Below are 16,001 nucleotides of genomic sequence, written 5' to 3'. Positions count from 1 at the left end.
CTCAAGCATGCTGGAATTTTGAAGACTAATAATTACGAGTGCACCCTTTTTAGAGGATGTCAACATTGTTTTATTATTGCACTGTGAATAAGGAACCTTTATTTTGATGTGTTCAATGTATGCAAAGGCTTTAATTAATCATGCATAATAAAATGTACTTACGGTGGGAGGAAGTATGTGCTTTCATTTGGAAGAGTGGATAAAAACACATGACAACTGGGTGCTGAATCAGATTCAAGTCTCCACCACCATCTGTACCTACTCGGAGAATCCCAGTCAGTTGGCTAGATCTGCTGCAAGAGGTGGTCTCCATCCTGCTACAAAAACATGCCATTGAAAAGGTTCCATGGCACCAACATCGACAGGGGATCTATTCCCGCTACTTCTTGGTTCCAAAGAAGGGTCCAAACAAGGAGTTCAGGCCCATACTAGATCTCAGACTCCTAAACAAATACTTTACCAAAGAGTGATTCAGGATGTTGGCCTTGCACCAAATCATTCTGCACATCCATCAAGGAGACTGGATGTGCTCCCCAGACCTTCAGAATGCTTATTGTCACATCCCAATTTCTCAGAAGCACCGGAAGTTTTTTCGATTCAGGTTAGTCAGACCACTTCCAGTTCAAAGGCCTTACTTTCAGACTCAAGTCTGCTCCTCGCACCTTTTCAAAATGCATGGCGGTGGTGGCTGCCTTACTGAGAAAGCAAAAAATCTTAATCTACCCTTACCTAGACGACTGATTACTCAAGAATGCCTCGTCCAGTCTCTTGGAGGATCATCTGAATTATTCCATCTAAATCTTAAACCGATTGGGCCTATGTGTAAACTTCCAAAAATCGATCTTCAAACCTTTTCAGAGGATTACTTGGGCGCTACGCTAGACACTGCAATCACGAGCGTTTCATTCGGAGGAGAGACTATTATCAATACTCCACAAAGGTTGCACTATTCTGAAAACACCTCATCCCACGGCCAGGCAGGTGTCCCCTCTGCTGGGCTCGATGGCGTCCTGCATATTCATTGTTCCAAATGCTAGGTTGCACATGAGACCCTCACAAGCAGCTGTAGAGGACCAATGGTCTCAAGTTTCCAACTGCCATAACACTTCCTAATGCAAATTTCAATACGATGGTGGATGCAACGGTCTCATCTTCTGGAAATTCCGAAACAGAAAATCGCCACAGATGCATCTCTTCAGGGCTGGGGTGCTCATATGGGATCTCTTCAGGTACAGGGGATGTGGTCAGAAAAGGAGTAAACATACCACATCAACATGTTAGAACTCAGAGCTGTCCATCTGGCGCTTAAGGTGTTCTTTCCCTCCATAGTCAAGCTCCCTGTTGGTTCAGACGGACAACACTACAACAATGTACTACCTGAACAAACCGGGAGGGACCAGATCCAGACCCCTGTCTCTGGAGGCTCAAACAATTTGGAAATGGCTACTGGTGAGGAACATGTCCATATCTGCAGTTCACCTTCCATGCACCCTCAATGCACAGGTAGATGACCTAAGCCGAAACTTCGTCGAAGCATACGACTGGGTTCTAAAAGACGAAATAGCACAAGACATTTTTTGGAGATGGGGGTTCTTCAGACATCGACATGTTCGCGGACTCTGCAAACCCAAAAGGCAGCGCCATCACATCTAGGTACCCTCAACCAGGCTCCAGGGGGAATGCACTGTTGATCGACTGGTCAGAGATTACGCTGCCTTTCCACCAGTCCCTCTCATACCACTGGTGTTCAGAAAGCTCTACAAGTCCAGGACCGAGATGATCCTGATTGCACCAGAGTGGCCTCGGCAGTGGTGGTACACGGACCTGTTACACCTCTCCAAGACACCGCAGAGGAGGTTGCCATGCCTTCTGGATCTGTTAACCAAGTCAGGAGGAAGGTTTTTCACTCCAACCTCCCTTCACTGAGATTGACCGCATGACTCCCGAGTTCTTACAATATGGTCACCTAGGCCTCTCGCAGGACTGTGTGCAGATCTTAAAAGAAGTTAAAAGGCCTTCGAGAAAGTCATATGCTTTCAAATGGAAAAGTTTTATCTATGGTGTACAACTAATGATCATAACCCTATCATGGGCCAAGAACAGGTTATTTTGCCGTATCTTCTGTACTTAGCTAAAGCAGTCTTAAAGTTTTCCTCTTATCAGATTACATCTGGTAGCAATTACTGCTTATAGAAAGTCTCCTACTCGGGCTTCTTTTTTCAAATGCCAGTTGTTAGACTTCCTGGAAGAGCTAAAAAAAGGTCTACCCACCAATTCGGTTACCTTCCCATGCCTGGGAACTTAATGTGGTCCTTTCTAAATTAATGGGTCTCCCCTTCGAACCCATTCACAAAAGCTCCTCTACAGCACTTCTCTTGGAAGGCTGCTCTTCTAGTGGCAAGTACCTCTGCTCGCAGGGAAAGAGACCTTTTTTGTAGCAGTACTCTTTTGTGTTGGTAGGTGGTGTCGGTCTAATGCGCGGTCGGCGTCGTGATCGCTGGGATGACGTCACAGTATCCACTTAGATGCCGCCACTGCGCGCTGACAGTTCTTTTTTTCCGTGCCCGCCAGCGCAGATCTGGAGAGAGCATTACCTTATTCACTTTTTGACTAGCATTTTTCAACTTTTTGTCAACCTCTTTTTTGAGCCTGGGGCACAGGGATGTCACATCGGCGGACCGGCTTCAAACCTTGTGACTCCTGTCACAAATTGATGTCAGTTATAGACCCGCACCTTGTGTGCCTCTGGTGATTGTTGCGCGACTGCGACCCGATGTCGTGCTCTGACTGGCCATGAATCTAAAGTGTTTGTGGGAGCAGTCCCTAAAACTCTGTGTTGCTCGAGGTCCTGGTCGAGAGGGGAGGTCCCGGGACCGTTGGCGGAGTCACCACCAACACATTTCTTCAAAATCTTCGGGTAAGTCGAAGCACATTAAGAAGGCGAAGAAGCACCGTTGCTCTTCACGTTCACCCCGTCCGTCGGCTGACGCGGCATGCTGAAGGTGGTCTTTCTTTGGCTCTGCCTGCCGAGCCGCCTCCAAACTTCCCTCCCTTTACGGGAGCCGGAGCAACCCCTGCCCAACTTCGTAGTTTTTACGAAGCCCTCCACTCCATCTTTGGGCAGCCCAACTCTGCCGGCGCGCCTTTGGGCCCCGCAGACTCTGCTGGGGGTTCTAGGCCTTCGATGCAGGTGGCTTCGACCCCAGTACCACAGGGCTCCAGGGATCCAGGACTGGATCTAGATCGCCGCAGGTTGACCTTACGACACCTCCGGCGCTGAATCAATTGACAACACCTCTGCCCCTTCCGACGCCGGTTGTGTCCCCAGCCGGTGGCGTCCCCAGCCTCCTTCTCGACTTTGACTCGAAGCCGGACAGATGCCATCCGGTTCTTTTGTACCACTGTTCTACCCTTGTGATCCTTCTCGCCCTGTGTGGCAGCCAGAGGACGACCAGGCGGGTCTGTTGACCCTTTGGCAGACCAGTTGGATGAACCGGACTTGAGAGAGGAGTTGGGTGAGGCCAGTGGTCTGCACACCTGCCCAGACCTTGGCATGCTTTCTCCCCCTACCGTGGCTACGGAGGAAGCAGCGTCTTACGCTGTGGTGTTGCGTAGGATGGCTGAGGCCTTGAGCTTTGTACAGGGGTGGTCAGGACCAACCTTCTGACCTAGGTGCTTCAACTAGCAACGGCCTCTTCGGAGCCCCTGCTGCCACTCAATGAGGCCCTTACGGACATCCTTCTGGGCACTTGGTCCAAGCCCAGCACAGGGGCTCCTGTGGATAGGATGATTGCCCAATGCCACCGGGCGGCCTCATTTTCCTCTCCCAACACCCTACCCCCGAGAGCTTGGTCCTTCAAGCCTCTATTTCCAAAGGCGCGTTCCCTGCTGCTCCCCCAGATAGGAAATCCAAGAAGCTAGATCATCTTGTGAAGATGTTTTCTTCTGCCAGCTTAGGGCTGCAGTCGGTGAACACCACATGTCTTTCGGGCTGCTACACCCCGTCTGTGTGGGACATAGTTGCGCAGGTGCTGCCACAGTGCCCGGAGGAGGCCTGGGCCGTTCTCTCCCATGCAGTTGCTGAGACTAGAGATGCAGCGAAGTTCACCATACATAATTGTCCTCTCAGACTCTTGACTCTCAAGTCTGCTTTTCTGGTTGTCATCACCTCTGCTCGCAGGCTGTGAGAGCTTCAGGCTCTTTCTTCAAAACCTCCTTTCCTTGCTGTTCATCCGGACAAAGTTGTCCTGCGAACTTGACCTTCTTTTCTTCCCAAAGTGGTTACCTCTTTTCATATAGGACAGACCATCACTTTGCCCACCTTCTTCTTGCTGCCCCGCACCCTTCCAAGGATGGGGAGGCTCCACCGTCTGGATCCAAGACGTGTACCATCTTTTTACCTGGATCGCACAAAACTATTCCGGGTGGATGATCAACTTTTTGTTGGCTATGTGGGCGCCAAGAAAGGTTGTGCCGTGCAAAAACGGACCGTCTCTCGGTGTGTCATCCTTTGCATTAAAATGTTATTCCTTGGCGACAAAGGAGTTTCCGGTAGGACTGCGCGCCCACTTTACCAGGGCGACGGCAGCCACTACTGCTTTGGGACGTGGACTCCCCCTCGGTGACATTTACCAGGCAGCCTCATGGGCATCCCTGCACACATTCACAGAGCACTACTGCTTGGACATCCAAGTCCGGAGAAACAGCTTCTTTGGCCGTTCAGTTCTCCAGGACTTTCTGGTGTGAACTTGGTTTGCAGACCCACCTCCATGGTTGGTATTGCTGGGGTATCTATTCTAAGGTAAAGAATCCTGTCTCTTTCGGATTAACAAGTTAACTTCAGTAACGTTATACCTGTAAGAGACCTATATTAGTTATAGATTCCTTACCGCCCACTTATCCTCCCCGTTCTGCGAACTGACTTCTAGTATAAGGGACTCCCTTTCAGGGCCCTAGTTTTGTGCACCAGTGGTCAGTGTCTTGCATGGCTCTGCTCTTCTTGCGTGGGATGTCGTGTAAAGAACAGACGTCCGCACGCAGGGGCGGTGTCTAAGTAGATACTGCAACGTCATCACGACGCCGTACGCGGAGTCGACCGACACGCAGGGGTACTTCTGCGAAAAAATCTCTCCGATCCGGTCTGACGCCTGGGGGTAAGGAATCTATAATTGTCTCTTACAGATAAATTGTTACCGAAGGTAAGTAACTTGTTCATATAGAGATGCAGAAGTACATGGAAGGGAGATATATATAAGTAATGGAATCTATCTAGATTTAAGTTATTAAACTCCGACTTTCAAGTGTTGCTGTACCTTAAGCAAATGTGTGTTTTTATATTTTCTTCCTTCTAATAATTCACTAGTGAAGAAATTGCGAATACAGTTATGATAAAAATGTACATATTTTTGCAGTGCCTATATACAAGTTAAATATAGAATAACAAAACCATAGTTAGAGAGTAAGCAGACCGAATGAATATCTTTATATTTATACACATAATTATTATACTTAAATGCACACAAGGATATAATGTAAATTTATGTTTTAAGTATGGTGGTTATGTGGCAAAGAGCCAACTCTTGAGTAGTCTTCTGAAGATAAGATGGTTATCTGTGGATCTGATGTTTGGGGGTAAAGAGTTCCATAGTTTGAGTGCTTGAACAGAGAAGGATGTGCCACCTGTGTTTTATTTCTCGTATGGTGGGATTTTGAGGTGAGGTGCAAATCTAGAGGAGAGGTTCCTTTGTTGAATGAATGTGATTTTTTGTCCTGATGAAGAGTGGCCCTGTTTTGCTTTGTGGATGATACAAAGCAGCTTGAATGTGGATCTTCTGGCAACATGTAACCAATGTAGGGCCTTCAAGGCAGGGGGGATGTCGGCTTGCGGTTTAGACAGTACAAGAGAGATTGTCTGGATATTGTGTGGAAATGCTTGGTGGGGGAAGTTGTATCAGAGTTTTATAGTAATGAAGCTTAATCTTGCTAGTTTGTCCACTTGGGCATTCATTAATAGTTCCTTTTCCTTCCACAATCATGGTTGTTGCTGTTTGGTTTCTATTATGTACATTTTACAACACTCCTTGATAGTGCCTGTGGTTGCTTGCCGCCCTGTACCTCTTTTTGCATTGTACAGCACTCCGTAAGAGTGCCTGTGGTTGCCACCCTGCCCCTCCCACCCCAAGTCTCCCACCTTGTGTTGCTTGAAAGCGCTGCAGACACTCTGGTCTTGGGTGCATATTCTTGTATTTCCTTGTGATTCCCTAAACTCCTAATGTGAGCAGTATGAAAAGCTTTACTTTCAATCCAATGTCCTGCTGGCACTCATGCACGCCCCTTGTTTTCCTGGGCAAATGTGTGTTGCTCCGTGAGCTTCTGTAAAGGCACCTGTAAATAGATGGAAACTATTTAGTTTCACTCCCACATTCTTGTGTCCTGGACACCATGTGTATAGAGCGCTCCTGTAAAAGCAACTGTGACTGTTTAGAAAAGCTGCAGTTTCAACAGGGCCTCAAGTGGGATTAAATAAGTGGGGAGTCCCTGAAAGTTGCAGGCCTGTATAATTGAGGCATGGCATAAACATGTACACTAAAATTCTGATTTAGTGGCGCCATATTTGCACATTTGTATAGAATCACAACTGCAACTCATATATGTGGCCACTGCTGTGTGCTCTTTGCACAGAGGTCAAGGATTGAATGACCACGTATTCTGAACATCTTTTTGCCCCACTGGAAGTCATAGTGAGAAGCTCACTGCTTTCAGCCACAACTCAATTGTGCACTATTTTTAAACACCTGTATGTGACTCAATCCACATTATGCACTAGACAAGAGTAATATGGTGACCGAAAAAAGTAACCACCTGTAAGGCACAACGCATATTGAATGCAAGATTAAGTATAGCATGTGAAATATAAACCGGAACGGCATGAATTACCTTAAAAATGTTTACACTCCTTGTTCAGTAATGGATCATATTCCTTGCGTGATAAGGGGCATGCATACAGGGCCCAAAAGGACCCTGTTCCAATGCCATCTTTAAATTACTAAGCAAAACCAAAGGGGATGATGGACGGAGTGTTGAACATTGCAAGCACTCACCCCCAGTCAACTGATCTGGGTTTAATCCATCATCATTCTTTAGCTCACTCCGCCACCCCAGTTTGTGAGAAAGTGCCATCTTTCTTGCATGGTATGCCCCCACTTTTTGCTCAATGTACTTTGACTGAGTGTGCCCTGGACTCCTGCCAATCAGGTGCCCAGGGCCTATGTTCCTTCCCTAAAACACACAAAACCCAAATTGGCAAACCCTGGCCACATGTCAGCCCCTGGTAAATGGTACCCTAGGTACCCAGGGCCTTGTGACCAGGGAAGGCCTCTAAGGACTGCAGCACTCATTGTTCCACCCTTCGAGGCCCTGTACCCTTACACACACATACACTGCCTTTGCAGGCTGGGTGTCTGGGTGCAAGACAAAACAAAGTCGACATGGCACACATCCCTGTATGCCATGCCCATCACCTACACTGCCATGGCATACATCAGCCACCCTTCTAGCTGGGTGCTTAATGCCAATGGTGTGGGCGCAGGAGCCCTGTACCCCTACAGTACCCAGGTCCATTCCTGAGGACTGTAAGTGCAGTGCTGCCATTTAAGAGTACATGGTGCTGGGAGCTCGTCAAATACGAACTCCACAGCACCATAAAGGCATCACTGCAGACTGAGAAGTTTGGTATCAAACTTCTCAGCACATTAAACCCACACTGATGCCAGTGTGGGATTTAATGTACCAAGCACCCCAGAGGGCATCTTAGAGATGCCCCCTTAAACCTAACCTACAATCCACGTCTGCTCTGAGGCTGCCTAGGCTGCCACACAGCAGACATGTTGCTGGACCCCTGGGTGGGAGAGCCCCTGCACTCCTGGGCCTGCAACAATGCACATCCTGGGCGAGGTGCTAAATCTCCTCCCCCAGGATGGGCAGGGGGAAGCTTCAAAGGCATGCCGCCTCTGTGAGCTTCCCCAGGCCACTGCAACCCCCCACTCTGGCGGGAAGCATGGCCGGAAACCCCAAATAAGGACAGGGGATGTGCCAGCCTGCCAACCCCACCCCTGAGTTGGGGGAGCCCTATCAGGACTAGGCTACTCCCCCCCCCCCCCCCCTCCCACAGGAGAGAGGCAGGATAGTGGGTGTACCCCCCCCCCCCGGACAGGGACCCATTGGTCCCTGCCCTTCATCTACCTGTAACGCCCCTAAATCTAGTATTTAGGGGCACCCTGATTCTTCCTTCCCCAGATTCCAAAATACAAAAGTGCAAGAAGAAAGAAGACCTGCCCTGCAGCTGCTAAGAAGAGGAAGACACCAACAGCTTTGGCCCCAGCCCTACTGGCCTGTCGACCCTCGAACCTGCTCCTGCCCCAACCTGGCATCTCTTGTGGCCAGCAACCTCACAAACCCCGGAGGACCTGACTACCTTTTGGCTCTAAGCCCCTGGGACTCCCATGAGTAGAGGCTCTACTCAAAACCTATCTCTAACCCCTGGCAGCAGCCCGGAACCGCGAATCCAGCACACTCTGCACCAGCCAAGCCTGGCCAGTACCGGAGTGAACAAAGACCACGAGGACGACCCCTCGGCGACTGTGACCCCGAGTCCAGCACCCAAGGACCTCCCTCGACACTCCTGAAGAAGCCTGCAGCCTCAGAACAAGGTGCCCCCTACCGCGATCAACAGAGGGTAAGATTTCCCGACACCAAAAGGCACCTCTGCATGCGGCGCCCCGCGGCCCCCTGTGCCCAATCCCGGGGTACCTACCTATCCTCCAACTACCCAACTTACCTCTCGAAGTGGTGGTGGCACCTGAAGAATCCTCGTCCCCGAGCTTGCAGTAGTTTTCTAAACCGGAGATTCCCATTGAAATCAATTGTGCCCGAAGGCTCAAAAGCACCCTGCACCCAGCCGCCCGAGTGGCCCTGGCAGTGCAACCTCTACACCTACCTTATTCCCCACTCTCCCTGAGTAAGTGACCAGGAGCCCAGCTCCCACAGCCGCGTGGCTTGCTAGTCGGCATCCACCAACCAAGGCCCCCCTATCCCTCATAGGATAACATTGGGCCTAACTCTTTCTCTGCACCCGGCCGCCCTAGAGTCGCTGAGGGTGAACCAACTGTACCTACCTGACCCTGGGGGACCCCTGAGTCTATGCCCAGAACCTCAACTCCGCCAGTCGAGTACTTGTCTTTAAACCGATAACTCTATTTTCTTCATAGGGTAACATTGACTGGCTTTTTCCTGAAATTTCTGCTAAGTGTGGACTTTTCACATCTTAAAATATTCACCAAAAATCAGCAGAGTAACAAAAACGAAAATACTCACCTGCTCTTATGTGAGCTCCCAGTGCTGGATCTTGGTGCCCAGCACTGACTGAGAAATACTTACAACTGTACTTACCAGTAACCCAGTTTTCTCCCATAGGAAATCATTGACTGTTTTTCTGTGAAATTTCTTCTAAGTGTCAATTTCTGCAATCTTTAAATATTCTTTAAAAATCGTATAATATCTGAAAACTGAATTACTTACCTGTTTTGGATAAAGGTCCCAGTACTGAGTCTAGGTACCCAGTACTGGATTACAAAAGTAACGAGAACATACTGTACCTGCAACTTGAATTTTCTTCCATAGGGAATCATTGACTGTTTTCTTTGAAATATTTTTTAAGTGTCAACTTTTAAAATAGCTAAATATTGTTTAAAAATCATCACAGTAATTAAGTCGACTTTCATCACTTGATTCTAAGTACTGACCCAGGACTGAATCTAGGATCCAGTCCTGGAATTCCAAAAGTAATCCTAAAAGTAATCAAATAACTTGAACTTTCCTTTGAGCTCAATGCATTGATGTGTTTAAAATAGTGTTGCCTATTGCAACCACTTGTAACTGTTTACAAAAGTCAATTGCATATTGCAAAAGTATTTATATAAAGCATCTCATTCTGAGAAAGTATATTTTAATGCCAAGTGTTGGTTCTAAAATAAAACAAGCATATATTTTTTATATATGAACCATTGGCCTAGAGTTCAGTTATTGAGTGTGTGAGACCATTTGCTGGCTGAGTGTGTGCAACAAATGCTTTACACTGTCCTCTGGTACTGCCTTACTGCTCGACCAAGCTACCACTTTAGAGAGTAAGTTATATCTAACTTTAGCCTCTGTCAAACCCTTGGGGACTGTGGACTCTGTACACCCTACCTATTAAGGAACAGTATATACAGAGCCACTTTCTCACACAGTTCAGACATGCCCATTTGCAAATCAGTCTGACCCTGTGCCTTATGGGAACAGTCCAGCCCGAACTGCCAAGCCATATCTTCCCTGGACCGGAAACAAGCATCCTGGGACCAGTTTAGGGTTCATGACCCTCATCAGCCAGGCTAAAGAATGATGGTGGATTAAACCTAGATCAGTTGACTGGGGGTGAGTGCTTGCAATGTTCAACACTCCGTCCATCATCCCCTTTGGTTTTGCTTTGTTCGCCCTAAGTTGGCACGGTATGTCCAGACGTGGGTCCCTAGCTCACTTTGCCACTGGATTCAAGCTAGTCTGGTGACTGAGTAGCTAGAAACCGGTCCCAGGATGCTTGTTTCCGGTCCAGGGAAGACATGGCTTGCCAGTTCTCATGAGGCACAGGGTCAGACTGATTTACCATGTCTGAACTGGGGTGGTGGAGTGAGCTAAAGAATGATGGATTAATCCCAGATCAGTAGACTGGGGATGAGCGCTTGCAATGTTCAACACTCCGTCCATCATCCCCTTTGGTTTTGCTTTATCTTTAAATTACTGCCGGGTCTGAAACCGGGCGGTGACCCGGCCTACTTAAAGCCATGAGTGTCAGCCTTAGATCCTGCCGCCAGAGGACAGACCCCAGAGCTCTCCCTAAACTGTAACTGACTAAACGCTTTCGGTAGTTTTTTTTGCCTAATATTTGAATTTTGCAGTAAGAGTGCATCGTGTTGCTTGCCGCCCCGTCCTAGCTGCTTGCCGCTCCCACAATGTTACCTGAAATCGCTGTTGACACTGGTTGTGGGCGCATATTACTGTATTTCCTTGTGCTTCTCTAAACTCCAAATGTGAGCCGTCTGAGAAGCTTTACTTTCACTCCAAGGTCCTGTTGGCACCCGCGGTCGCCTCTTGTTGTCACAGGCACATTTCTGCCCAGGGTTGGATTGGAATTAAATATCGACCCGGGCACACCAAAAAAAGTGGCCGACGTTTGCGTATTGCCTTTCTGCAAAACACTGCTTCAGCGAAGTTTTATGTGAAGAAAAGGGGTGGGGGGCATGTTTTATTAACTTCACTTAGATGAGAAAAAAAATGCACTGATTAATTCACACTGCTAAGCCACACATGAATGCAAGTGAGGCCACTGCTGCTCATGCCTCCTACCGCTGTTCAATCAGCATACATTAATGAGTCTGCCTGCGAGAGAAAGGGAGTGATAAATCTCCTCCACCCCCCAAAGTCTGCCTCCAGAAAGGCCACTCAGGCACCCACTGAGCCGCTGGCGCATCATAACTGAACAAACAGCCCCCAGGTTGCCCAAAAAAAGCCGCTCACAGCTAGAACTCCTTCAGATGCCGGTCCTCAACACATTACCTGGTCCACCGGATGCGACTTCCGCCGTCACACTTCCTTAGGAAGACCATTAGATACATACTGTTCCCTAGCCAACCAATCCACATCTAAACTCTCCCCCAAACAGTATTCCTACATGCTCCCGAGAACTGTCTACCACGCCAGCCTCAGTAGGTTAGTGACACAGACAACGTAATACTAGCTCAGGTCCCCAACAATACCTTGAGACCTGTCCACTTGCTCGCAACCTCCAGTTTCCCCCCCCCCCTCTACTTAAGACAAAGCACTGATCCTTAGACCGATTCCCCAATAATCCCAAACACCCAGCAACACCCTCAGCTTCTGCAGGCACAGCTGGAAAGCCCTGGATGCTGGTCCCCTAGGAGACACATATTGCGGAAACTGTTTAGCCACCCTGCTGTTGAAATCAGACAAAATGATACCTGTCACTCTAACCTCACCATACCCTGACACACACAACCACCTAAAACCACACGGCCTGAACTCCTTCTCCATCATCTCCCCCCTCAACCTCTTCCTTAAACCCAAAAAGAATTTCAAACCTAGACTGATTAGACAACACCCAGAAACTCTATTCGCTGCCAGTTCGTTAATAGTAATTAGTTGGCCGCGCTTCAGCGACCTGAGGGACAACTCACTCGGGGGATATGGATCCATATAGCAGCCCTCGTGTAATGCGGCATCCACAGCGCACGTCCGTGGGGGTGGGCCCAGACACAGGATAGGGCAGGGCCCTTGATACTCTAAGCCTGTGAGATCCGCTGACTATAATAGCAACATCTGTATACGCTGGTCCAAGGGCACATGTTTACTGTAATTCCATATGTGCATATATTTGCAATGTGTTTACTACAAATGCCAATAAAAAGAATTTTTTTTAAAAAAAGAAACTCTATTCGCTGACATTTACCACTGCTCTGCCAAAGGGCAGCGGAAAATGGACCTCATTTTCCATACAGAAAGACTGGAAAAATGGAACACCACTCTTAGATCACATCTCCGCGTAATAAAAACCACCACCACCACCACCACCCCCCACAGCTGTCAATTGACAACCACAATCCCCAATCGTCTCATGCGGAGTGGCCCCACCTCGGTGACCCTATACGCCAACGGCACAGTATTGATCCAATCCACCAATGACAACCTAGATGCATTTGAATCACTCTTCCCCTCGCTATGCCACGCCCCCGCTCACACACGGCACTCCAGCTTGAATAAATTCCCAACACAGGACGGACTGACCTGCTGGATTTCAGCAAAATCCAATCCAGCTCCCGGTACCTACTGCACTAACGCCCCCCTCCCTGAACACCACTCTCCCACTCCGTCACCCCCACACTGACCACGCGCTCTCCATACCCCCCTTCTACCATTAGCAATAGGGACGGCTCTAGTGAGGCTCCCCAACCCTTCCTCCCCCCCCCCCCCCCCCCACGGCCGAAACCTTCCCCCTCTCGCCTCCCTCTGCCCCATCAACAAACAACCAGCGCCACCAACCTGCAATCTAAGCCGCCCAGCTCCCTCTCGCTTCACACACACAAGCTGAGTCCTCCAAACTCTTGACGTAAACCCTCCCACCCCTTACCCATGACTACCCAAAGAGACAACACTGACAACGGGAACAACAAAACCCACTTTATCGACGACAAGCTCCCGTCGTCTCGAGGCCTCCCTCCCCAAAACACCCCCATCCACCCTTCAGGGGAGATGGCGCGACGTCTCGCCTTGCTAGAAAGCCAGCGAAATAAGGTATTACTGGGCCTCAAAGAAATCACAATGAACCTCTCCTCACTCCGCAGACCCAACCAACACCCGCATCCGACCTCCACCATTTACATCAATAAACGCACAAGACTCCATGGCCCCGTTGAAACAACCCCTCTCCTTGACCTGGCACAAAGACCCAGAAGAACAAGTGAGGCAATGTCCTCATGTGAAGCCTTAGACCTTGCCTCCTCTTACACTACTTCCACGACTACCACCCCCAATCCTCAGATCTAGGTCATCACGGGAGTGAGGAGATCGCTCTCCTCCCAGGTCTCCTAGACCCCCAGCATGCCTCACGATCATTCCGAGGGCCTCCCCAGTGAAGATACCCAAAAACGGAGAGACCAGCACCAACTGCATGCTTATTAACTGTAGATCAGCCATAAAACACGCCACAGAGCTAGCTGGAACCATCCTGACCCATGACATAGACATCACGTTCATCACTGAAACTTGGCTTAACGAGTTCTCCTCCCCAATCATGGACATGCTCGTGCCCCCAGGCTTTGCAATCATGGCGGAAACCAAATCCCTCAAGTACAACACTTTTGAATGTTTTACCCCCAACATCAAGACGAGGGAAAACAATACCCTATCCTGCCATCTCCTCTACCATCCGCCATGCAACAACACCCCATTTGGAGAACACCTATCAGATCTGATATCTAACTGCTCACTCCGGGACGCCAGCAACCTAATTCTAGGAGACCTCAACCTCCACTGGAACAAGGAAAACAACCTGCTGATTCAAAACCTGAACAACCTCACCCAACACTGCTCAGAGGAAACACACAACAAATGATCAACCCTGGATGTCATCATTGCCACACCTGACGCAGTCATGATCACCGCATCGTGCCAGTCGACTGGTCTGACCATCATATCATCCTATTTCACATCAACCAATCGATCCTTTGCAAACCCCCCAATCAGGTCCACCCCTACTGGGTAAGAAATCTAAAGCAGATCCCCATGGATGTCCTGGAAGAAAGGATAAGCTCTCTCCTCCCCACCTCCTCTGAAGACCTATCAACTACAGAATTCACCTCTCACTACAACACCACTATGATCAACATTCAGGACCAAATAGCACCCTTGAAACAAAAAAGAGCCAGGGCCACTCCTTCCAGATCATGGTTTAACACAGACATAAACGCAGAAAACAGACCACTCAGAGCAACAGAAAGACTCTGGCAGAACAATCCGTCCCCAATCCTCCGGGACCAACTCAAAGCAACATGCAATAAGTACAAAAACCACATCAAGCACGAAAAAACTTCCATCTATCGCAATGCCCTTGAAAACGCTAAAAAACAGACCAAACTAGCTCTTCACCCTCATCGGGCAACAAACTTCCAAGCCCCCCGTATCCAAAACACAGTCCTCCAATGCCCTGTGTGAGAACTTTGCCAACTTCTTCAATGACAAAATCTCCAAGATTGAGCTCTCCCTGGACGTCAACTGTAACCTCGTCCATAGGAGAACGGCTCCAGGAGCAGATGATAACACACCCAATCACCCGCCTAACCAATGGAACTCATTCAACCCCGTCTCGTAATTAGAGATAGTCAGACTGATCTCCACCTCTAAACTCTCCTCGCACGCCTTGGACCCTATTCCTGCCCAACTGGCCAAAAAGCTAAGACTCTCCCTAGCACCGCTCTGGACCAGGATAATACACAGCTCCCTGAGCTCCGGAGTCATTCCGGACTGCCTCAAAGTTGGCCAAGTCACGCCACTACTGAAAAAAACAGGCTTGGACACCAATGATTTGAACTACAGACCCATCTCCAATCTTCCTCTCCTGGCCAAAACTTTGGAAAAGTGCGTTCTCCTCCAACTCACACAACACATGGACAGCATCAACCTCCTGGACCCCCACCAATCGGGCTTCAGAAAAGGGTGCATCACAGAGACAGCGATCCTTAATATCATGGATGATCTACACAAGTCCCTCGATTCAGACCAATGCTCCCGACTCTTCCTCTTGGACCTATCGGCAGCCTTCAATATGGTTGACCACCAACTACTCATTAAGGTACTCCAAGAAAGGTTAGGGGCTGAAGAGGTAGTCTTACACTGGTTCGGCTCCTTTCTCCAAATTCGCTCCCAAAGAATCAAAATCAACAATTTCACATCGGACTTTCACACTGTCAGCAGAGGCCTTCCTCAAGGATCAGTCCTCTCCCCGCAACTATTCAACACATACATGGAACCCCTCATCACCATTCTCAAAAGCTCCAACATTCCCTTTCACCTCTATGCGAACCACACCCAGATCTATCTCGAAACCTCCTCCATTGAAGACATCCAGAGACTCAACGACACTCTTAGAGAAGTCCAACACTGGCTCTCATTTAACCACTTGAAATTGAATCAAGACAAAACGGAAATCCTCCTCATTTCCAACAAAACGTAAAAACCCCAAGTCACGGAATGGCTAAAAGCAATCGATGCTCTCAGTGACAATCTCTCCCTGGCGACTCCGTCAAATCGCTGGGAATCACCTTGGACCCTAAACTAAGCATGGGCAAACACATCAAGAACACAGCATAGAGTGCCTTCCTCAACCGGAAAGTACT

Source organism: Triturus cristatus, chromosome 5_2, assembly GCF_964204655.1.
Source record: "Triturus cristatus chromosome 5_2, aTriCri1.1, whole genome shotgun sequence".
In the NCBI taxonomy this organism is placed as follows: Eukaryota; Metazoa; Chordata; class Amphibia; order Caudata; family Salamandridae; genus Triturus; species Triturus cristatus.
The sequence above is the reverse complement of the archived record's forward strand: the minus strand, read 5'-3'. Positions refer to the sequence as shown.